The 26,025-nt window shown below is 43.4% G+C and overlaps 1 long non-coding RNA gene across 1 annotated transcript; it reads right to left on the bottom strand.

The window, feature by feature from the left end:
• Positions 1–774: 774 nt before the first annotated feature.
• On the bottom strand, positions 775–26,025 carry LOC121278662. The gene is made up of 2 exons (XR_005943253.1): positions 25,902–26,025; positions 775–1,033 (listed from the first exon to the last, which is right to left on the bottom strand). It is a non-coding gene; the product is annotated as an uncharacterized LOC121278662 (long non-coding RNA).

Raw genomic sequence — 26,025 nt, 5'->3', positions numbered from 1 at the left:
CATTGAAGAACCCCAGCCAGAGTACATGCTACACCCTTGCCACCCTCAGTGCTTCCTCTAAATGGTATTCAACATGGAGGAGGCACTGATTCAGCAGCTGAGGGAGGGCGGTACATGGTAATCAGCAGGAGGTTTCCTTGCCCATGTTTGACCTGATGCAATGAAACTTCACTGGGTCCGGAGTCGATGTTGACGACTCCCAGGGTAACCCTGTCCCGACTGTATACCACTGTGCCCCCACCTCTGCTGGGCCTGTCCTGTTGATGGGACAGGATATACCCAGGGACGGTGATGGTGGTGTGTGGGACATTATCTGTAAGGTGTGATTCCGTGAGGATGACTGTGTTAGGGTGTTTCTTGACTAGTCTGTGACACAGCTCTCCCAATTTTGGCACTAGCCCCCAGTTAGTAAGGAGGACTTTAATTAGTAAGTAAGCAGGGCTGACAGGGTTGTTTGCCGTTGTCGTTTCTGATGCCTAGGTCGATGCTGGGTGGTCCTTCCAGTTTCATTCCTTTTTTGAGACTTTGTAGTGGTTTGATACGACTGAGTGTCTTGTTAGGCCATTTCAGAGGCAACCACATCACTGTGGGTCAGGAGTCACGTGTAGGCCAGGCCAGGTAAAAACCCATCTTCCCTAAAGATGAGTTTTCCAACAATCGACAACTGTTTCATGGTCATCATTAGACTTATAATGTCAGGATTTGAACCCAGGTCCTTAAAAGCATTACCCTGGGTCTCTGGATTACTAGCCCAGTAACAATACCACTACACCATTTTACAATTGGTTAAGGAGCCAGTGTCAGCAACAGAGCTGCAGACATTTATTTGGAGAACTTTGCAACAGACCCTCTGTCCAAATCTACAAGCTGGGCTTTGATGAAACTGATACATAACAAACACGTAGAGTCGTACTCAGCCATTCCAACATACTGACAGCAAACTCTCGGGAAACAGGCAATTAGAGTGAGACAGGGCCACCGCTGTTAGACTGTGAGAATGGCTGATGAATTCTCTGGATCATCTATTCTGCATCTGGAGATTTGTAAAGAATGGAGAAAGTGAGAGACCAGCAGAGAAAACGGAAACCACATCAGTGCTGATAGCTTCCACTGAAACAATTAACTAATAGCTGATCACTCATACCCAAAAGAGACAAGCAAAAACCAGCATCCCAGAGCCTCTCTATTCTCTCCACCCCCAACCCCGCCTACACCCAACCACTCCCCACCAGCGGCCTGAGAACCTCTCCACCTCTAACCCAACCAGTGCCCTAGAACCCCTCCACCCCCAACCCCAACCCCAACCAGTGCCCCGAGAACCTCTCTACTCCCTCAACCTCAACCTCCAAACACTCCCCATGAGTATCCCCAGAACCCCCTTCACCCCAAACCTGACTGACCCCCACCTCCCACCCACAGGAAGCCTCTCCACTTCCCCCAATGCCCAATCCCCCACCCCCAGAACCCCTTCTATCTTCCCAAGCGCCACCAGCACCCCCAACACACCAACACCCGCCATCCCCAATTGTTGCCATGGAGAGGGATGGAGTTGGTAGTTAGGGAATGGAGTTTGGATCGGGGGCTGAAAACAAAGGCTTCAATCTTCCCAATGTTTGATTGGGGGAAATTTCTGCTTATGTTGTATTTGATGTCAGATAAGCAGCCTGATAATTTATCAACAATGAGAGAAGTGCTGGTCTGATAGAGCTGGGTGTTAGCGGTGTACATGTGAAAACTAACGCTATGTTTTCGGATGATGTTGCTGAGGGGCAGCATGTAGTTGAGAAATTGGAAGGGACCAAGGATAGATCCTCTGAGGACACCAGAGGTAACAGTACAAAAGCAGGAAGAGAAGTCATTGATGGTGATTCTCAGGCTGCAGTTAGAGAGATAAGAGCGGAACCAGGTGAGAGCAGTCCCACACAGTTGGATTCTGTTCAAACAGACATATTCAATCATTATAAATAAATTCTAGGAGGATGCTTTACCCTTCCACTGGAGAAAGAAATTGCTCCCTGGGTGAATCTCAGCATTTTATACTGGGAGATTATACAGATGGGGACACACTTCAATTTGATCCCTCTTCAAAACTCATTTACTTTGATGACCTTTTACTCCAGAAGCTGGAGTATGAGATTGATATATCTGGATCTGTTCACACGGGTTCATAGGGTAGAGCATTTTTCAGTGGCTTGTGTTTTAACAGACTACTCTGTATAAATATTTGAAGTGAATAAACAAACTGAAGGCCAGAACCAGCACACACTCGTGTTGCAGTCAGAGGGTGAGAGTGACTGGTACACTGGTCCTGTACAGGACACAACAGCCTCTGATCTAACATGTGGTAACAACAGCAACCAAAGGACTTGTTGGCAGATTGATAAACTCGGGTGACATATTTGTACAAAACACAACAAGTATAAGGTTAATCAAGGTCAGGGAGGGCATCAATCACTTCAAAGTCAGTCAGGCAGTTAAATATCTGCCAAATAAAGAGACATCAATGAACCTACTTTAAAGCACATTTTTACCACATTTTCCACACTGCTAATTTGCCAAAAAGTACATTATACCTTCAACAAGGGCCAGATGACAAAACACTGCCCAAAAAGAGTTCTCCTCTCAAGCTGCTATCAGAACTTGAATAATTCCTTCAGACCTGCTCTCCAGCTCACCTCCCCCACATTCAGAAAGACAAGATCTAACACTCAGGATATTTTTGAGCCTCATGTCTTCTTTGTAATGAAAGATTTAGCTTCAGTTTCATTGCTGGTGAGTTGGCATTACATCTTCATTTTAACATGTCAGTATTTTCCAAGTTTTGACAGTGTTTCTCCAGCCACCGATTTTAACACAATCACTCTCTCACCACCATCTATGATGCTCCTGCCTTCAGTAAGTCTGCCCCACACTGTTTGCTTCCACACTTAGTTAGCTGGGCATCTCTACCAGAGATGATGGACACACAGCAAGCAATCCCTTTCAGATAAGGGGTCTGCAGACGGTGAAGGAGCCAATCTTTGAGAGGCAGATTCTGCCATTAGTGCCACACATGAAGCTGCCAGGTGGCATTGTGGGTGGTTGTTTTTGGCATTGGAACCTGTTGCCAAGCTTCTGCAGCCACTGGTCGTGGTGGTGGCGCACACCAACCCACAGAATTTGTTGCCATTTCCCTCTTTCGCCAGCTAGTGACCCCCAGTTGCAACAGTCAATGTTTTGGGCCTTCATGTCACATGTGCAAGAATCCTTGAAGTGAAGCCTTCGGGCTCCTACTGCTCATCTTGCTCTGGCAGCCTCACTGTACAGAAGCTCCTTGGGTATGTGACCATCTTCCATCCTGTGACCATGCCCGATCCACTGAAGCCGCCTCTGTTTGATTAGTGTCACCCTGGGAGCTCTGCTTCTGCTCCAGTAGTACAGGCCCATAACCATATCAGGTGCAGAAATGGCTTAGACATTCATCACCACCAGGTCCAACTGAACCACATCAATCACCATTGCTGCCTAAACTAAAACCGCCCATTATTCTGGGATCATCCTTACTGTAAGGGTAACTCCTGGCTACTTTTCACCACAACAAACTATCTGTCTCCCCCAGCACCCCATCCACACTCACTTCCAACAGTAAGTGTGAAAAGATTAGAGAATTCTTTGTTGCTAATTTCAAAACCATCCATTCATTGAGTTACTGCTTTCCCTCCTCCCAGCCAAAGCAAACCTCACCCTGAGTCCTAGTCCTAAACTCACCTGTCTCTCTAGTTTCTCTCCTGCCTCCCCTGATGCCTTCTCCAGCTTACCTTGTCCATGAGACCCACCTCCCATTCCCACTAAAACTGCTGAGCACCCAACTTCTCCACCCTGCTCTCCATATCTTAGTGGATATTGCCAACTGTCTTCAGTTCTTCTCTCTCAAATCTTGACCCTTCCATCCTCACAAATACAATCTTTGTCCTCCCTTTTCCTCTCCAAAGTCCTTGAATGTGTTGTCACCTCCCAAATTCAAGCCCATCTTTCCCAGAACTCCATGTTTGAATCCCTCCAATCAGGTTCCTGCCCCTGACACAGGACCTAATCAGCTCCCATCAAAGTCACAAATAACTGTGTCTGTGACAAAGGTAAACTTTCCCTCCTCGTCCTTCTCAACCTGTCTGTGGCCTTTGACACAACTGACCACACCATCTGCCTCCAGCCCCTCTCCACTGTTGTCTAACTGTGTGGGACTGCTCTCACCTGGTTCCGCTCTTATCTCTCTAATTGCAGCCTGAGAATCACCATCAATGACTTCTCTTCCTGCTTTTGTACTGTTACCTCTGGTGTGCTCAGAGGATCCATCCTTGGCTCCTCTCTCATGTTGCTGCTCAACAATAACATCTGCGAACACGGGGATGGGATTCCACATGTAGGCTGAGGACACCCAGCTCTACCTCTCCTTCACCTCTTCCGACCCCTCATTTGCCTCTGTTTTGTTGGAGTGCTTATCCAACATCCAGTCCCAGATGGATTAATTACAATTTTCTCCAGCTAGTAATATCAAAGACGTTGCTTGCCTGGTGTCCCCACGTGAGTTTTAAAGAGTTGCTGCCTGATCCTGCTCAGTATAAAATCAGCGGTAAGCAATCGGAGTGCAGCTGGAGTGAGAATTAAATTAGTAATGACAGTCACACAGACCCCAGGAACCCAGGAACGATTCAGATGCTACAGAAACACAAGCCGTCTCACATTCACTAACTGCTCCGCTGACAGGCTTCTTTGAGCCAAACAATGTTTCTTCACTATCCAGCAACTGATCATATAAATAATGAGCTCGAGTTACTCCTTAGGTTATTGGAGCCATCCTTAACACTTTATTTCTGAGTAGCCTGTAATCGAAACCCTTGCCTACAGTCACTTTTATTATGTTTAATTTATTTTACTGAATTCCGTTTTAAATCATACAGTCTCTTGGAACATGGTGTTGACTTTAACGTCCTTTCGATTATTTCTGTCATGCCGGTGGGTGGAGCTGGATTAGTTTAAAGTATGACTGAAAACGCCTGTTCTAATGGTTTTAATGCCCCTTGAACTGAATCCTTCTCAGGATATGGGTGTCACTGGCAGGGTGGGCATTTATCACCCAACTCCAGTTGCCAGGTGATGGTGGCCCTTCTTGATCTGTTTTGATACAATTGTGTGGTCACTTCAGAGGACAGTTAGAGTCAACTGCATTGGTGTGGGACTGAAGTCATCGGATCAGGTAAGGATGGCAGATTCCCCCCTCCAAGGGGCATGAGTGAAGCAGGTGGGTTATCAGGACAATCCGACATTTTCACGGTCACCCCTCACTGCCAATAGATTTATTTTATTTCACAGTGGAATTTGAGCTCATGTTCACGGGATCATTAGCCCAAGAACATAACTACAAACATGTCTGATGCTGCTCACGTTTTGGAGTTTGGTGCTGGTGGGATAAAACAGCTTAATGCCTTGTATGTGATCACATGGTACCAAGACCTCTCTTAATCAGCCTTTATACAGAACGTAGAGACACGTTTGAAAAACAAAAACAACCTGATCAGATGTTATTGTTACATCCGGACTGCAACTACAATCAAGACAGGGATTGGATAGTGAGAGAATCCTCCAACAATAATCTGCATTTACATAACACACGCCCCAACTTCCATTGTTCCACCATTGGCGGCCGTGTCTTCAGCTGCCTGGGCCCACAAGCTCTGGAATTCTCTCCCTAAACCTCTCTCACTCCCTCTCCTCTGTTAAAACGCTCCTCAAAACCACCCTCTTTGACTGAGCTATTGATGACCTGTCCTTACATCTCCTCTCACATAGTGTCAATTTGCCTCGGATTATGCTCCTGTGAAAGACCTTGGGGTGTTTAATATGTTAAAGATGCTTTATAAATACAAATTATCGTTTATATTTTAATGTATTTTATATATAGTGCACATCTATATGTATTTTATATAAATACAGGTTGTTTATATTTTAATATATTTTACATAAAGTACTCATTTTTTATATTTTATACAAATACAAGTAAGTGGTTATATTTTAATGTGCATGATGCTGTTTTCTAATTACAGAATTTTGTGGCTCCATTTGGAAAGCCTTTTTTGTAATAAAAGCAAAATACTGCAGAGGCTGGAAAACTGAAATAAAAATAAAAACAGAAAATGCTGGAAAAGCTCAACCAGTCTGGCAGCATCTGCGGAGAGAGAAGCAGTTAATATTTCGAGTTCGTGTGACTCTTCTTCAGAGCTGACTTTTTTTTGTAAGCCTGGAGTGAAAGGGTTTAATCTGAATTTGAGATTGGGTGAAAGTGGATCGAGATGTCTTTGGGAGCCATTGTAACGTGTAACAATTCAGGGGCATGATTCCTTGTGTTCTCCCTCTCACACTGCACAGACACTAGGTCAGCAGTTTAAGCCGATTCACACTGTGAGGACTTCTGTACATAATTTAAATGGTGTGAAGTGGTGGGTTGTTAATGAGCAGTAAGTGATCAGTGTTTGGAGATACTTAGGACAGTAAATGGCCCTCCCACTGGAAAACTCTCGGAAAATGGGAGCAATCAGTTAAAACAGTCTTGACCAACACTTGCATCCAGAAGAGGTGGAGGTAAACAGTCTGTGTCCACATCACCCACTACCTGTCGAATCCAGAATTGACACTGCTCAATGCAGAAGCTAAGAGAAATCATCTTTGACTCTTAAATGCACCAAGTGGATCTGTTCATTCAGAGTGTTCACCTCTCAGATAATCACAGCTACTTTCAACCCATAATCTGCTTCTTTCACGTTCTTTTATTCACTGCACAATGAGCAGAATATTCTAAGTGTTTTTCCAGAATTGTCTCAAGTTAATGATTCAAGGGTCACCAGCAATAGTTCAGTCAGTGTTTGACCCTGAAACAAATTAAAATATCACTGACACTACAGGATCAATCTGAGCTGTATTTCTCTTCCATCAACAGAACATTCCCCTCTGCCCTCTCTTATCTCCTGGCTCCTCTCTCCTCTCCAGCACCCTTCTCTCCTAATGCAAGCAGGCTCTTCACATGGTCTGTCTGAGAGGCTGGGCTGTGGAGACGCAGGCCCCTTTCCTCCCCCTCCCACCCACCCCCCCCCACACCCTCCCCCTCTCCCATTCTGTATCAGTTGCCAATTTCTCGCAGTAAGTGGGAGTCTGACTGACTCTAAGCAGTCTCTGCAGTAATTAGTAGAACGATTGTCACGCAAAGAAATAACAGTGGGAAGAGTGAGAGAGTGAGAGAGCAGAGTGTCGGCAATGCAAGATTCTGCTCAATGTCCAGGATGACCTCAGCATGCTGGTGAATGGAGATAACAGACATATTGCATTGACACATCACCAACAGTGTGCTGTCATTTTCCATCCAGAGTCTTCATTTTAAACGTCTTTAAAGGTGTTTGTCTATTGTATTCAATTTTCCTGCATCAACCTCAGGTCTCAGTGTGAACCAGGTTCGGTTTCAATTTTTGGAAGGCATTACTGGGCTCGTTGGTAACATTGATGTAAAGTGATCGTAATGCAACTTGCTTTCCAAGATGCAGCCTGCCTGGTTTTACCTATCACTGGGGTAGATATTCATCTAGTTTGATAGTAGAAGACAGGTGACAGAGAATCTGCTGTCCGCATTATATCTTTCCACGGTTGACTTCAATGAAAGGAACAAGCGGGGAAGAGATGTAAACTGGATTGACTCAACCTCAATGGTCTTACAGCTTTGCACAAAGTCAAGATTTAGCACCAGTGACTAAATAGAAAGGACAGTCAGACGAGGTGTATACTGGGCGGTTAATTCAGTGTTGTCGTGATTATCAAGAAATATAGGAACAGGATGAGGCCGTTCAGCCCCTCAAGCATCTTTCACCATTCAGTGAGATCATCGTTGATGATGCAACCTGACTCCACATACCCACCTTGGCCCCATAACCCTTAATACCATTGGTTAACAAAGATCTATAAATCTGATTTAAAATGATCAATTGATCTGGCATCAATTACCATTTACAGAAAAGAATTGCAAACTTCCCCACCTTTTCATGTGTAAAAGTATTTTCTGAATTCACTCCTGAAAGGTCTGCCTCTCATTTTTAGACTCTGACCCCCTAGTCCTCGACACCCCCCCCCCCCCTCAACCTGCAGAAATAGCTTCGCTCTATCGACCCTCTCAGTTCCCCTTAATATCTTGAAAACTTTGATTAAATCACCCCTTGAACTTCTAAATTCCAGGAGATACAGCCTTAGTTTGTTTAATCTCTTCTTGTAATTTAACCCTTGGAGTCCAGGTCTCGTTCTGGTAAATCCACACTATGCTCCCTCCAAAGTCAATCCATCCTTGCTAAGGTGTGGTGCCCAGATCTGCTCACAGTGACTCCATGTGTGGTTTAACCAGGGCTTTGTACAGCTAAAACAAGACTTGTTTTATAGTCTTGTAGACATAGAAGCCAGTATTCCATTAATCTTCCACTAACATACAAATTCATAATTACCACCCTTGTTTACTGGGAGTCTTCACTGTTACTGACTAATCCAGCTCAGTGTCTGCAGAAACCTGTGGCAAAGATTAAAGGTTAGAATCTAATGTGAGCAGGTCCTGTGTGGTACTGAAACCCCAAAGAGAGGACTGACCGAGGCAAATGGGTCCATAGTCAGGGGTACACTGGGCTCAGCACCCTGAGAGGCAGGGAGGAAGGGAGGAAGCCCAGATTCTTGATCCCAATCCATTACCCCTACTGGAAAACATGAGTGTGGTCAGAAGGCAGGATTGGACAAGACGGTGACGCACCAAGGATCAAATATTTGATGAGAATTTTAGAGAGATGGTCAAAAACAACATTTTCTTTTCAATATTTAGTGGAATTCAGAAATTAGTGTTTCGGGGTGAAATGTGATCACTAACAAGAGCCAGGTTCTCACACTCAAACACTGGGTAGTAATGGACTGGATAAAGACTCCAGCTGCTCTCTACTGGTGAAGACATTGTGGTCACACTGAGCACACTTGAATCTCAGCATTCTGGAATGACGATTGAAATCAGCCACAAATTTTGAAACAGATTGTGTACTCAGCCTGTAAAGAGTTTTTTATCACTGATATTATGTTGTTTTATATGAAAATCCAAAAGATTCTCGTGGCAAGGGATGTTTAACCCAACACCAATGGAACCTTTCACAATCTCAAGACATCCCAAAGCATTTTACAGCCAATCAGGTGTTTCTAAGTGTATTTTTACTATTGCAATGTGGGAAAAACAGTAGCCAATTTACAGGCAAAGTGATAATCTGTTTTTTGTGATATTGATTGATGGATAAATATTGACCAGGGCACTGGGGAGAATTCCCCTGTTCCTCTTTGAAATAACTCATGGGGTCTTTTATGCTCTCCTGAGGGGGCTGACAGGACCTCAGTTTAACCTGTCATCTGAAAGTTGGCAACTCCGGCAATGTTAGCTTAGTTTTTGTGCTCAGGTCTCTGAAGCAGGAATTGACTCAGAAGAGCGTGAGTGCTCCCCTTGGAGTCACAGCAACATCCTACACTAACGCTGTGAAATGGAGGTGGAACAATTACTCGACATTCCATTCATTCAACATGATTATGGGATGGAAATTAACCTTGGGGAGTGAAGAACAGGAATAAAACATTCCCAAACTAATAAAAATATTCTCAAAGCGACAGCACTGGGACATCCAGGCACATGTGGGTGTAACAGGGCCCAGGACTGAGAATTGCTTCAATCACTGTCTTAAACTGCTCATCAGTACCTGATGAAAAAAGGCCAAACTAATGCTACTGTGTAGAACAAATCTATCAGCATGTCCCAGCTCCCAGTATCTTAACATAATCACCTCCTCTATCAGGGCCTGATACTGGGACCTGGTCAATCTAAACACTAACTGTTAAGCTTTCATCTGTTGGGAAGCTGGAGGTGACAAGCCGACCACCCTGTCTGCCACAGGAAAATGGGAACTTGAAATCTTTCATTGTGCCGGGAATCCGAAAGGGAAGCCGTCTGCGGTCACTCTCCATCTTCCCCCTTGCCCTTATCGACATTCAAAAGCATATCTGTGAGGGCAACTGTGGAAAATGTCCCGATGCCACTTGGAGCAGCCGATAGACCAGGCTCCAGGCTCCTGAAAAATCTTCCCCATGGCTTATCACCTCCTTTACTGGCTCCAGAGAGGGCAGGAAGCAGGCTGTCTCCTGGCCCGGACAGAAGCTCATCAACAATTGATAAGGCAGCTCAGCTGGGAAACTGCTGTGGGTGGTGTGTATGTGTGTGTGTGTGTGTGTGTGTGTGTGTTTGTGTGTGTGTGAAAATCCCCTCATGTCTCACTGCCAAAGACATGAAGCAGTGAGGAGAAACTTGGTTTGCATTCACTTTAAACGAGTTGTTCCTCCTTAGCAAAGCCATGCCCTCTGAGTGCAGGGCATGTGGCCTCAAGTGATTAACCCACCACCACCCGCTCTGTTTATTAGTTACAAATCTTGTCTCCCTCACTCTCTTGTTAGAGAGGACCTTTGTTAGAACCGAAGGATGGACAAAGCTGAACAAATAACCCATCGAGCGTGCCTCGGGGTGGGGAGTGTGTTTAAAGGAGGATCTCACTGCCTTCGATGATCCGATGGGTTTTCTCTGCGCCTCACACAAACCTGGGCCCCGGTTGCCTTGAGCTGTACCCAATGCACCCTTCCCTACTGCAATCATGACCGCACCACCCCCCCACCCCCCCGCCCCCCATACCTCCTCCCTCCCACCACCCACCCACCCAATGAAGCAGGTGAGAGGCACAGCCTGATCTTGGGAGCCCCCCCAGTCAGAGAGTTCTGCTGGGTCCTGTTTAACACTCTGCAGTTCACAGCCTCCAGCTCTCCAAATCACTGCCAGTCCTTCACTGCGGGTCAGAGCGACTGAATCTGCCAGCCCACCACCCACAAGCCAACACTGAGCCTGTTCTGCTGATGGGACACTGCTAGGGAGCATCAGAGACATGGAGATAAGCATTGACTGTCACTCCAGCAGGCAATTATAAACCGACATCTTCAAAATGGTTTAATGAGTGAATATACTTAACACTGTCCTTTGAATATTTTCTACTCCAGTATTTTGGATGTTTTGGGACTATTAGCCACATAAATAGGCATTGTCAAAGAAGCCAGCCTCATGTTGACACATTGTCTGCAATATTGAACAGGGAGCCAGTCCTGAAACAAGGCTTCTGCTCAAACAAGTTATGAGGTGTTTGGTCAGTCCAATCATCAGACTATCAAAGGCAGTGAGATTCTCCTTTAAACATGCAGAATTTTAACCCTGGGCCTGTGTGAGGCCCCAGGCCAGTCTGTTATCGAGCTGTGTCTCAGGACTGGGGTCCATGAGGAATCCTGGGCTTCTCAACCTTGCCCCTCCACCCCTCCCTGACTCCCACAACACTGCCCCTACCTACACACCCAGGACCTTTACCTTCGGGCCCACATGTGTCCAGCCCTACACGTGATTCCAGACCCACAGCAATGTGGTTGACTCTTAACTTTCAAGCACTCGATTCAAGGGCAATTAGGGATGGGCAACAAATGCTGGCTTTGTCAGTGACACCCACATCCTGTGAAAGAATAAAGATAAAAAAAAAACTGACCACTTCCAGCGCAGAATAATCCCAGCCCTTAAGAGCAGGCCCAGCACTGCAGAATCTCAGGCCTTGTAATCAATAGCCCCGCAGGTTGAAGAGGAAGTCAGAGCCAGCAAAGACATGATGGGCCAAATGGCCTCCTTCTGTGCTGTAGCCATTCTGTGATTCTCTCTTTCTTTCAGACTCAGAGATGCAGAGAGCAAAAGAGACAGAAGTGATGAGCAGGATTAAGATAGAGGCAGGCTGGAGATCAGGAGTTAACTCCACAACCCGCAGCATATCACCCAGTAAACTGGCACTGCAATAAAACACCAGTGGGGTGTTTGCGAAATGAGGAAAACCTCAGCCCATTTCTACAATTACAGCTGAATGCTTCAGTGGGCAATAGCATGGATCATCCGGAACTGTGTGTGAAGGTTTAAAATGTTTGAAGTCAACGGAATTAAAAATAGGAAGGGGTGTCTCCCTATTGTCTGTTTTACACCCTGGCATGGTCACCTGGTGATGAGATATTACAATAGGAACTTTTAGTTACAGTTTGTGCCAACTTGCACCCTAATTATGTGCCAGGCATCATCACTACTTAAAGCAGCTCAGAATCTTATCTGGGCTCTTGTTCCTAACCTTTAAAAACTCTTGTAAAAATTGGTTTTAAATTTGGAGAAATCCAGTTTTGCAAGATGTTGTGATTGGGGTGCATCTCTGATTTACTGTTACATCAAAACAAAACTCTGCTGGTGAGTAAACCCAGCCGATACTTCTGCACCCAATAATCCCTGTTTACAACCCTGAAGATGAGTACAGGGACCTGGCTACATTTGGAGGGGGGGGTAGGGGGAGGGGTTTTAGAGAGTAGGAAGTGCGTGGGATGATCCCAGTGTGAAGAGAGGGATATTCTTGTTTAAGTGATCCCAGGCTGATGGGGTTGACGAGATACTTGAGGGAACAGGCCGCATTGTGAGGCTTGTAGTCAGGTGCAACAAGGGCCAGGAGTTTCCTGTCATTGTGGGAGGTGGGAAAGAGGCCCACAGTTTGCAGTGGGAGCCAGGAGGAGCAAACCCAGCCCCAAACAGCCAGGGCAGTTAAACTGGACTCAGTGCAAAGAGAACAGGAATCCTTTTCACTCACTCACAGGATTCCGATATTCCTGGCAAGACCAGTGTTTATTGCAGTCAACTTGTTAACTTCTGACTCCTATTTGTGGTCTTTTCCCCTCCAATATCCTCTTTGCATTGCATCTAAACAAGCGCAGGAAGCTGGAAATCTGCCCCAGATTCTCCCAATGCCAGAGTTATAATACACTCTGCGTCTGCAGAAATTGGATTCAGCCTCCCAGGCTGGAATCTCAGTTGGTACAGGATTGTACACTGGACATCACTTTGAGGAGTTGGTGTCTAGTCGCCTTCAGACAAATAGCAAACTTTGGTCAGAGAGCGAAAGGACGAGGGATTATTCACAGAGAGGACACCATAGTAGAAAAAAAGTGGTGACACAATGTGCTAAAAACAACCAATCCAACTGACGCAGAGATGGGTCCAGGCTCAGTGTCATCAGTCACCCCATAAGCTAGTTAATTTTAAAATAGCTAATCTCATCAAATTAAGAACTAGATGTCAAATGAAAGACTCGCATTTCTATAGCACTTCTCACAACATCAAGGCATGTCAACATGTTTTACAGCCAATGAATGGCTATGCGAAGTGTAGTCACTGTGGTAATGTAGGCAGCCAGATTCTGCACAGTATGATCCCACAAACAGAAGTGAGATAAATGCCCAGATAATCCATGTTATTGTTGATTGAGGGATAAATATTGGTCCCAAGGAGAGGTGACCATGAGGCATCCCAGAGCAATTGATAATTCAGTTAGAGTTGACAACCTGGCTCTAAGGTGAAGACAATATTAATGGATCTTTGCAGCAAGAAATACCAAAATGACCCTGGTACAACGTGTACACTGGAAAAGAAAAGGTTGGGAAATGCAGCTGTACATTTGATTGATACTCTTGTGCAGTTTGTTTTGTTTTCCATATAATACATAGGCCAGAAAAACCATTGCCCCAAAGTCTCCTGACACTCGACAGAATGGGATTGATTTCTGGGAAAAGTTGGAAGATAATAAAGGTGAACAATAATGACACTTACACAAGTTTATACAAGCAAGTTACTGAGGTTAACTTGTGCAGTGTGAGAATCAAAGAGTTCTGTCACTTGGTTTGTTGTTCAGCAGTGAGTTCTGGGCCTCTTCAAAATCCATCGACTGAATGCTCAATCCAAACAGTTGATAAAAGCATTAGTCGAATTCTGCGGCGTTTATCTTTGTGTGCTGCTAATTTCATCGTCAGTCAGTCCTACAACCAGCATCCCTCAGAAAGAAGCAATTACTGTCTTTTGAGCTGAGACAGCGATTAATGTTAGACTTGTAGTTGGAGATAGCACTCCTGAGCTGGGAGCGAGTATGGAGAGATCCTACTCCATTCCCAAACAGCTCTTTGCACCTCATCCAGCACGTGTCAATGCTGCCTGTCAATCCTGACGATAATATCACAGACACTTCACCTGCCACCTCCATTCTGCTTGCACTGCCAGAACCCCCAGGGATTAAAGCAAAGCCTTTCTCCTGAGCACAATACTGAGCTGGGGACTGAAAATAACCAGCTGGCAAACTCCAGTCTCCTGACTTGCTGTGTAAACAAGTGGTAACCAGTAATATAAAAAGATGCTTCCCTATAACTTTGCCGGTTTATATCAAATGGGTACAGGATCGGAGAGGTTATGTTCCAAGTTCAGATCCCACTTTGCCAGTTGGAACATTTGAATTCAACTTTTAAAAAAAAAACAATCTCCACATAAAAGAGCTGGAATCATGAAAAAGCTGGGCCAGGTCTCTCTGCTCCACACCAACCTCCTGCTGCCCCTCATCATCTCACCCTATCAGCAAATCATTAGGAAACACTTGTAGACACAAAGGATGGGAACGTTTTGGAACTTTCTTCCATAACTGGCAATTGATGCTTGATCAATCTTTAATTTTGAATCCAAGGCTGACAGATTTGGGTTATTTAAAGTTTTAACAGAGATGGGACAAAAGCAGGTGTATGGAGTTAGGTCACAGATCAGCCATGATCTCATTGAAAGACAGAACAAGTTTGTAGGGCTGAATGGCCTCCACCTGTTCCTATGTTCATATCCATCTATTCGTTCTCCCTCAAGTTTTCCTGTTATTGTGGATTTATCTCAGGATTCACTGGCTTCTACTCTAGTGCTGGAGGCAATAGGATTGTGTTCAAAAACATTTATTCACATGCTAATTATTTACAAGTGTTAAATAAGACCAAAACATAGCTGGAGCTACACTTGGAGCTGTTTCACATTCATCTCCTCTCAGTGAGTGGTATCACTGTGACACAGCTCCTTAAACACAAGCCTGATGGCTATCATTAGAATTAACCCTTTACTCTAGCTTTACATTAACTGCATCAACACTATTCACCTCAAGGTCCACATTCTCACCCCTCTCTGGGTAGAGAAGTTTCTCCTCAATTCTTCATTTAAACTATCGGATTATCATAGAACCCATCCGGTTCACTAATATCCTTTAGGGAAGGAAATCTTCCGTATTTACCTGGTCTGGCCTACATGTGAATCCAGACCCACAGCAATGTGGTTGACCCTTTGAAATGGCCTCGCCAGTCAGACAACTTTGGAACTAGGGGATGGGCAAAAAACGTGGCAGCTTCAGCAGGGAAGCTCACATCCCTAGGGTGAAGGTGAAATTCACAAATTCAGAATGGTCAGTTGGCATCTTGAATTGCTGCCTGCAGTCTCTGGGAGTATGGCAAGGTTTAATTTCACACAACAGCTGATCCAACTCTAGGCTTGGCCTCAACTTCATATTTACAGTAAGATGCCAGTCTGGATTGGAGTTTCCTGAGAAAGAATAGTGGGAGACATTGTCCGTTAGGAGCTGCAGTTACAGCTTAGAAGAGGTGGCCGCAGTGTAGAATAGAGCAGACAGGGGATTTACTTGGGTCTACACCTGGGCATGTTGGACATGGGAGAGCTGGTCAGCTGCAGCTCAGTGGGCTGCACCCTCTCCTCAGTGCCGGAAGGCTGTGGGTTCGAATCCCAGTGCAGGGAAATGAGTACACAATCTAGGCTGACACTCGAGTGCAATACCGAGGGAGTGCTACACTGTCAACGTTGCCATATTTTGGATGAGATGTTAAACCAGGCTCTTTCAGCTGTAAGTGATGTCTTGGCACTTTTGAAAAAAGAGCAGGGGAGTTTACCAGCCAATCAATGTCACAAGAAAGATAATGTGGTCATTATCACATTGCTGCTTGTGGGAGCTTGCTGTGTGCAAATTGGCTGCCATGTTTCCTACAACAGCGATTACATTTCAAAAAGTACTTCTTTGGCTTTAGAGTACTTTGGGATCTCCTGAGGTTGTGAAAGGTGCTATAGAAATGCAAGTTCCTTCTTTCCAATGCTGAGGATTGGCAAGAGGAGGTTCATTCAGATCTCCCAGATGCAACAATCTTTCAGCAGTAGATAGAGTATATTTTATATATAGTGCTCTATAGGTATACAGTATATGTGCATACTTTATATATAGTATTATATGTATATTGTATTATACCTGTGTATAATATGTTATATTTTGTGGTTTGGTAATTGAGGTGTACAAGAGACAGGATTGTGCAGTGACTCATATAAGGGTTGCTGATGGGTTGTGGGACTTGGTAAAAGATCAACTCAGTTTTCAACAGAAGCCAGAGAGAAGAAACAGATATCTGCAGGAATATGACAGCAGTGAAGTAGATGCTGTCCGGGAAAACTTTGTAGATAAATAAACTTGCCAAGAGACGATACTACAAAAATATAATCAGACACTGATGTGCTTGCTGTGTTTTATTCAGGGAAACCGTCCTAAATGTAATCATCTTCATAACTCCATGTTAATGAATTTCAAATGCAAGTGAAGTGACAATAACTCCCAACTTAACAGGTTTTCGAGAAAATGTTGCTCCTGTCCATCCTCAAATCCTCAGGAGAAGCGACAATAAAAGCTTAAACGAGCAGGGAGAGCAGTCAACCAAAGTGCAAGTGACGTGACAGTGTCGCATGCAAAGATAGATCAGTGATAGCTGTGAAAGTGGGAGACATTTCACTTAAATAATTAAAAAGCTAAACAGAAGGAGATCCCGTTAGCTGGCATTGGATAAGGTCAGGGACAAAACCAGTCGTGCATTTGTCACTGGATTGGCATTCAGGGAGAACAGCTTTACTCGATGGATTTCTCATTGTTTGAGAAGGTGCCAGTCTGTTGTCAGGTCACATAAAGACACACTCTGATATCCGCCTGTACTAACGTTCAAATAGAGACACACTCTGATATCCGCCTGTACTAACGTTCAAATAGAGACACACTCTGATATTCCCATGTACCGATGTTCAAATACAGACACACTCTGATATCCGCCTGTACTAATGTTCAAATAGAGACACACTCTGATATCCGCCTGTACTAACGTTCAAATAGAGACACACTCTGATACAACCTGTACTAATGTTCAAATAGAGACACACTCTGATATTCCCATGTACCGATGTTCAAATAGAGACACACTCTGATATCCGCCTGTACTAATGTTCAAATTGAGACACACTCTGATATCCGCCTGTACTAATGTTCAAATAGAGACACACTCTGATATCCGCCTGTACTAACGTTCAAATAGAGACACACTCTGATATGCGCCTGTACTAATGTTCAAATAGAGACACACTCTGATATCCGCCTGTACTAACGTTCAAATAGAGACACACTCTGATACACCCTGTACTAATGTTCAAATAGAGACACACTCTGATATCCGCCTGTACTAACGTTCAAATAGAGACACACTCTGATACAACCTGTACTAATGTTCAAATAGAGACACACTCTGATTTTCCCATGTACCAATGTTCAAATAGAGACACACTCTGATATCCACCTGTACTAACGTTCAAATAGAGACACACTTGATACAACCTGTACTAATGTTCAAATAGAGACACACTCTGATATCCGCCTGTACTAATGTTCACATAGAGACACAACCTGATACACCCTGTACCGATGTTCAAATAGAGACATGCTCTGATATTCCCATGTACCGATATTCGAATAGAAACACACTCTGGTACATCCTGTGCTAATGTTCAAACAGAGACACACTCTGATACACCCTGTACTGATGTTCAAATAGAGACACACTGATATCCACCTGTACTGATATTCAAATAGAGACACAGTCTGATATCCGCCTGTACTAATGTTCAAATAGAGACACGCTCTGATACACCCTGTGCTAATGTTCAAATAGAGACACGCTCTGATACACCCTGTACTGATATTCAAATAGAGACGCGCTCTGATATCCGCCTGTACTGATGTTCAAATAGAGACACACTCTGATATCCGCCTGTACTGATGTTCAAATAGAGACACACTCTGATATCCGCCTGTACTGATGTTCAAATAGAGACACACTCTGATATCCGCCTGTACTGATGTTCAAATAGAGACACGCTCTGATACACCCTGTACTGATATTCAAATAGAGACACACTCTGATATCTACCTGTACTGATATTCAAATAGGGACACACTCTGATATCCACCTGTACTGATGTTCAAATAGAGACACACTCTGGTACACCCCTGCACTGATATTCAAATAGAGACACACTCTGATATCCACCTGTACTGATGTTCAAATAGAGACACACTCTGGTACACCCCTGCACTGATATTCAAATAGAGACACACTCTGACATCCACCTGTACTGATGTTCAAATAGAGACACACTGATATCCACCTGTACTAATGTTCAAATAGAGACACACTCTGACATCCACCTGTACTGATGTTCAAATAGAGACACACTGATATCCACCTGTACTGATATTCAAATAGAGACACACTCTGATACACCCTGTACTGATGTTCAAATAGGGACACACTCTGATACACCCTGTACTAATGTTCAAATAGAGACACACTCTGATACACTCCTCTACTGATATTCAAATAGAGACACACTCTGATAGCCGCCTGGTCTGATGTTCAAATAGAGACACACTCTGATAACCCTGTTCTGATAATCAAATAGAGACACACTTTGATACACCCCTGTAATATTCAAATAGATACATGCTCTGATATCCACCTGTATTGATGTTCAAATAGAGAGATACACCCTGTACTGATATTCAAATAGATACATGCTCTGATATCTGCCTGTATTGATGTTCAGTACTCAGAAACAATCCAAGCCGGGGGATATTGTTGGATTAATGGATGTGTTCACAATGCATTGAATAAGTTGGATGAAAGTGACGAGCTGCCCTGAAAGGACATTGAGCAGTAAACAAGAGGGGAATTCCCAAATTTGATCCCAGATCCAGTTACAAAGCTGCCCAAAATTCCACTCCCAGAAATACAATAGTTTTAAATCGCTAAACACTTTTGGGTGGGCAACAGGACATCAGTGGGTGTGCATCTAGTGCTTTATGGCATGAATGTGGAACTCACTCGCGTAAGAAGTGGTGGAAGTGAATGGTATAAGGGGAAGATAGGCAAGCATACGAGGGAAAAAGGAATAGAGAGTTACCATGATAGAGTTAGATAAGGAAAAATGGGAGGAGGCTCAAATGGAGCATATACACCAGCATCGACTGGTTGGGCTGAATGGCCTTTCTTTGCCCTATATCCTTTGTAATCCTAAGACAAGGAAGGATCAAGGACCAGAAAAGGCTTTTTCACCCATTCAGCTCTGCCTGTAGGAGTCCAACCTGACTCAACCCAAACAGACTAACTCAACCCAACACCCACATGGAGCCCAATGTCCTCCTCTCCCAATCCAAAGTTTGACCTTTGTCCTTGGAATGAAGGTTAAGAGGTGACTTAATAAAAGTTTACGGTGATGTAATGTTTTGATGGAGTAACAGCAACAGGCCAATCAGCCCATGACTGTTTATGTTCCACTCGAGCCTCCTCCCATCTTTTCTCATCTAAATCTACCACTTCACTCCTCTATTTCCTTCTCCTTCGTGGGCTTGTCTAGCTTCCCCTTGAATACATCTATACTATTCACCTCAACCATTCTCTGTGGGAGCGGGTTCCATATTCATGTTCTAAAGTGAATGGATCAACAAGCAGAGGTCATGGATTTAAAATCATTGCAAATTGATCTGGAGGGAAGATAAAGTGATTGTTTTTCTCTCAGTTGTTGGAATGTGGTGTCTTCTACCTGAAAAGATGGTGGAAGCTGATTCTATAAATAATTTTAAAAGGGAGTTGGGCAGCTTCTTGAAGATTATACAATAAGTGAGAGTATGGTGCTAAGCATGACTGCACTTTCAATGAACCAGCACAAGCGGGATGGGCAGAAAGGCCTCCTTCAGTGCTGCAGGTTTCCGTGATACTGATTGGATGGCACTTTGCATTATTGAAGCTCTTCCAAAAATTGAAGTTCTGCCCTGTCAAAATTTAACTTTCTCAACCCCCTGTGCTCCAACTGCCAGAAAGAAACTGATAATAATAAAGCAAATTCGGCCTCACATCAACATTTAGTTCCGTGTGATATTTCAGAGAACAGTTCACCTCTTAATTTTTGATACAATGTTCTACATTTAATTTTCCTTTACTATTTGAAATGCAGCCATTATGAAAGGGTCCTTTCTTTGAAAGCTTGAATAGAGTCAGCTCAAACCTGCTCTGATTAAATGTCAGCAACATTCACTGTGTGCAATGTGGGCCTGAATGAAAGTGAGTAATTGCAATATTAATACATGCCTGTATTAGTTGAGAGAAGATCCTGCGATAGTCTCCACACTTTTCCAGTTACTATTGGTTTCATTGTTAACTGAGTTTCAGAAATCGATGAGAGAGAGGTTAGTGTTTTCTCGATACAACGTGATCTTGCTTTGTGCTGTTTATTTATTGATCTTTTGTGTCAAGGGGAACTGAACTGTTCAATCTGATGGAGTGATTCAATTCACAAATCAAACCTTGCTGCTCAGGTAAAACTGTCCAAGGTGAACAAATTAATACCATTACCAAGAATAACTGAGTGTCTTGTTGGCGTGGGTATGCTGTTAACACAAGAAGGTGAGCTGCAGGGTATCCTGCACAGTTTGCTCTGTGGTGAATTCACAATGTTGGTTAAGGGGATAAAAGATTCTAACAGAATTGGGACATTTTTCCAGTGTAAGAAGAGAAACCAGGGCCAGTAAACTCTTTAACCAACAGAGAAAATGGCAAATTGCCATATTCCTGGACAGTGCATGGCACAGGATAAAGAGGGTCAACACTGGAGGGGGAGGGGGTGATGTGGAAGCGGTAACAAGCTGTTGCCTTGATGCTGACTTTTATACATTGCTCTTGTCATGTAAACCATGCTATCCCCATGCTCTGGTCCACAGGGTGAAACTCACGACTGACACCTTCACAACTCTCAAGTGTCAGACAGAATCAGGTGTAATGAATTATCTTTGAGTGTTATAATGTATGGCAGCCATTCTGTTACTCCTCTTCCATCTCAATCCAGGCACCGAGGTGAACTATTCATGACTTTTCAGCTTCCAAAAAAAATCTCAAAAGATCACTACCTTCTCTCAAATCTCAGTAACCATTTACAGCTGCCAAGGGTACCGGAAATCTCGTACAGCTGGCAATTTAAGGATTATTCACACATTTAATTTAATTGAAAACTGTGTGGAAAATGCACCTAGTTGGGATTTCACTAAGTTTTGTTGATAGCCTCAGCGTTAATGCTGCTGTTAACTTGCTGGGATTCAGTGCTAATCAAATTTGCCCTGAATGGACAAGACACCTCAAACACGGGCACCATCCCTGGGACATTCGCACCACCCCCCCCACCCTCCACCGCTCCCCCACCTCCCCACATTCCCAGCCCAGCCCCTCCCCCAACCATAACTCCTAATTTCTTTCTGTTAGATATTAAGTTAACCTCATACAGCTACAGAAATAATTGCCTTTATATATCTACCAATACAAAGCATTCCAGAAATCTCATGCTGAGTGTATACAGGTCTGAAAACATTGGGCTCGTTAAGAGACATTAGTTTGAAAATCAATGTATGAGATTGCCTGGGTATAGTTTGCTCAGTACAGCTGTAAATAATAGTCCTTACAAATCTAAAGGCTGTTCACTTACATTCAATCTCTCAAAGTGTATAATTTTTTACAGGAAACTAGTGGTTAAGATACAGTTAAAGACTGCGCATTCATGGGAGCCTCGTTGTAAAACAGACAGTGTAGATTCATCAGGATGTGCAGTTATGCAGAAAGACCCGAGATATTGGGATTTTTTCTCAACTTACACAAGGAGGCTAAAAGATGACTTAATGGAGGTTTTTTAAATATAGAAGGAATGGGGAAGAGATTATTTCCTTCAGTTGTGGAGTCAATGGCAATTTATAATGGGGCTGAGGGGAAAGTTTAAGAGAAAGTTTTTGCCACAGTAAATGGCTTGGGGAAATATTAGATAAAGATCTGAAACAAAGGGAGGTGTAGGATACGGAGAGGATGCAGCTACAGAGATTAGTTTTAGAATGTCCTACCAAAGAGCTAGTACAAGGGGCTGAATGACCTCCTTCTGTATTGTAAATTTCTCTGGTCCAATGCACTGAGTGACCTACTGAACCACCCCGGTCTTAGGAAGCAGCACATCATTCAACTTACTGAGAACAATGGCAAGGGAGACTTGCAAATATATAGCTAAACATTTCTGCATAACGACTGTATCAAGGCAGAATATCTCCTGTAGAAAGCTTATCTTCTACAGTGAGTTAATACTGAGAATTCAGAGAAGCTGGGCTCATTCCAGAATTGGGTTGATGCGAAAAGGTCGCCAGATCGGAATTTTAAACTGCCCTGCTGTTTCCGACTGTCGGGCAGAGCTGTGGTCCCACTTTTTACAACAAAAATCCCTCCAGAAGCTGCCCGAAGGTCGGAAGCAGTTCCTGTTCACGTCTCCTGTCCCCTCTCCGTGGGGAGGCACAGTGGGGTGAGGGAAGGAATGAGAGTTGAGGGGGTGAGGGGGTGGTGATGGGTTGAAGGGGGGCTTCTTTAAAAGTTTAGGGCCATAAAATTTGTGGTCTTCCTTAACTTCTGTTTTGAATTTGAGCCAGCATATAAATAGCAGCCTAAATTTTCATTATGCCCTAAAGTAGACACAATACTGATCACACGGGTGTTGATGTACCAGAGGCTTGAGAATCTTGGGCCTCATCAAAATAAATGTAAGAACTGAAAAGCGGGAGTGATGCAAAACAGGGTGTTGACACTAGGCCCAGTTTTATTAGTCTGGCAAAGCCTGGGAATGAAATCCTTATTTGTCACCAGGAGATTGCTTAAAGAAAGGTTTTACAAATCTCTGCTCCAACCTAGGTTCACACCAGATAGGCTGCAAATTCACTCTGTACAACACTATTTGTGCAACAGTTCTGGGGAAAGGAGAAACAAACCAGTTTTGACTTAAGACCATATTGAATTTTGTACCATTTATTATTCTTCTCTGAAAAATTTAAATGAACAATTCACTGTGGATGTTTCCTAACTGTTGGTGGTTCTCTGATTGGCAAATCCTGGGGATAGTGTCATTAGCTTAAAAGGAGCAGGTGCCATTTATGGTCTATTGTGGATTGGCACCAGACAGGTCACAACAGTAAGGTTGTCTTCATTAGAGTTGAATTATATTTTGTAAATGTGGTGATTTCTGTGCAGCCACTTTCCTAACATCAGTTGATTTGTTCTGTGATTAATAATCCTTAGAGACTTGGCACTGGGCCTCCAGATTCACCATTGTTACAGTCACTCTGCCTACTGCATGCAGATGTAATGAAAGAAAGACAAAACCTACATTTGTATAGCACCTTTCCCAATGTCCCAAATCGCTTCACAGCCAATTCAGTACTTTTGAGTTGCAGTCACAGGTGTAATATAGGTGATGTTATCAAATGACAGAGCAGGCTCGAGGGGCCAAATGGCCTACTCCTGCTCCTAGTACCTATGTTCGTATGTCATTTAGGGATGGATGAGATGAACTGGGCTAAATGGCCTTGTCATCCATAAATATCTTGCAGATAGAGGGTGGGTAAAACCATGGCTGGAGTTTTGATTATTTTGCTGCTAATGAAAGTTTACTGTGAGTGGGCTTTGAGGGGTGAGATTGCCAGGACAGGGGTAATGGGCCCATAGTGAATCAGTAACTTATTTAAGCAGCACATGATTCTCAAGAGTCTTTTCCATTGACTTTAATGTTATCCTTTTGTCTGCTTATTTATTATCCCATCTATCTTGGTGCTTTTTGAGTATTTTTGAGCTATAGAAATATCATGATAAAGTTGTGTTGCATAGTTGATGTTGAAAATCTATTGTAGTGAGAAACAGCAATCAGCAGAATTTTCAGATTTGCTGAGCAAGAAACACGGATACAATTGCAAACCATTCAGTCTTTGTCCTCAGGCCTATTAAAAGTTGTGTTACACAAAGATACCTGAGATTTCCAATGCTTCTCACTGACAGTAAAGACCCATGTTACTCAATCATTCCACTTTGTTGCTCAGGAGTCATTTGTTCTTTCTACCCTGTGAGATTATCGATAAAACAGAATTCAATTCCACTCCTTGTATGAAATAGTTATATTGAATAATCTCATGCACCCAGAGAAAGTCTTCTAATTCTTCTACAGAATGGAAAAGATCTTGTGTGGTTTAGCTGTGTTGCCAGTATTGAATCTTTCTTCTCAAATATGAATTTACTGTCACCGTGTCCATATGGTGCAATGTGTAGAACATATTAATGAGGGCTGAGGCAGTCACCAAAATCAGTGTTATCGTCTGCACAGTTTTATACATAACTAATGGGGTATTTTCCTGTCAAGTTAATAATATTACATGATGCTGATAAAGTAAAATTTGTACTTTCTGGTTTGTTTAATAGTTGCAGTGGGCATCACCTATGGGGCACACACAAACTAACACTGCATTATATTATTGTTGTCATAATATTAATGACCCACGCTGCATATATAATCGGACGATATTTGTAACCAGATGCCAACAATGGATGTTATCATTTTATGAAGATCTTTCTGTGATTGTTTGGTGAATTGATTGGTGAATCTTGAAAGGGGGAAAAGAATTATGCATGATTGAGGGGGAGGGAGGGAGAGAAATAAGGGGCCTAGAAACCAGAGGTGCACCAGGGCCCATGATTTCTCTCCCTGGCAGCGAGTTTCACATTCTCACTCCCTGGGTAAGGAAGTTTCTCCTGAATTCCCTGATGGATTTATTATTGACTCTCTTATATTGATGGCCCCTAGTTCTGATCTCACACACTTGTGGAAACATCCCCACGTTTACCCTATCAAACTGCTTAAGACCTCGATAAGATCATTCCTCAGCTTTTGTCTTTCTAGAGAAAGGAACTCCAGCCTGCTCAGTTCTTCCTGATAGCTGGATCCTCTGGTATGTATATACACTTAGTGTAATTAAGGTACCTGTTGTTTTCCTGGGGTAAATCCTTATATTCTAAAGATCTCACTCCAAATTGGAACTTTAGCAATTCCCAGTGTTTGACATTCAATTAAATATTTATTGAGATTTTAGTCGTTATAAATGTATTCATGAATTTTCACAGCATTTCAAGCAAAGAGGCAGAAGCAGAAAGCCCCAAGAGAAAAATTCCATCCAAGAAGAAGCAAAGAGATAAAAGCTCGAGAACCTGAGTGGCGAGAATGCCCAGAAGTGTCCCCTCTTTTCAACAAGATGTTACTTTTGGGAGACTTCTCAAAAGTTCAAGCTAGAAACTTGCAAAGAGGTTTATAATAACTTCGAAAAGTGATATGATCAGTGAGTAGGTTTGTCCAGACAGACATTGACCTACACTTCCAAAGTACTTCATTAGCTGTAAAGTGCTTTAGGATGTCATGGGTCATGAAAGCTGCTATAGAAATGAAAGTTTTCTCTTGCTTCTCTCGCCATGCCTTTACACATACATTGCTATCCACTCTCCTGACAGAAAGTCCTTTACACTAAGATTCTCCATAACAGTCAAACTGCCTCCTGAGAGTTTTCACCTTTCTCTCCTTCTGGGACTTTTTGTATCTGACTACATTATTAGACAGTGCCTGGATCTGTTAATAGAATTAAGAACAATTTCAAAGCTTTCCTTACCTTTCCTTTATACATCTTCAACTTCCATCCATCCAGTATTTCCATTTCTAAGTGACAGGAACCCAGGTTTTGGTTTAATGAAGTTGACTTTGCAGTTGTACTGATGGTAAGTTGCCGTCAGTGA

Source organism: Carcharodon carcharias, chromosome 6 (genome assembly GCF_017639515.1).
Source record: "Carcharodon carcharias isolate sCarCar2 chromosome 6, sCarCar2.pri, whole genome shotgun sequence".
Taxonomy (NCBI): domain Eukaryota; kingdom Metazoa; phylum Chordata; class Chondrichthyes; order Lamniformes; family Lamnidae; genus Carcharodon; species Carcharodon carcharias.
The sequence above is the reverse complement of the archived record's forward strand: the minus strand, read 5'-3'. Positions and strand labels throughout refer to the sequence as shown.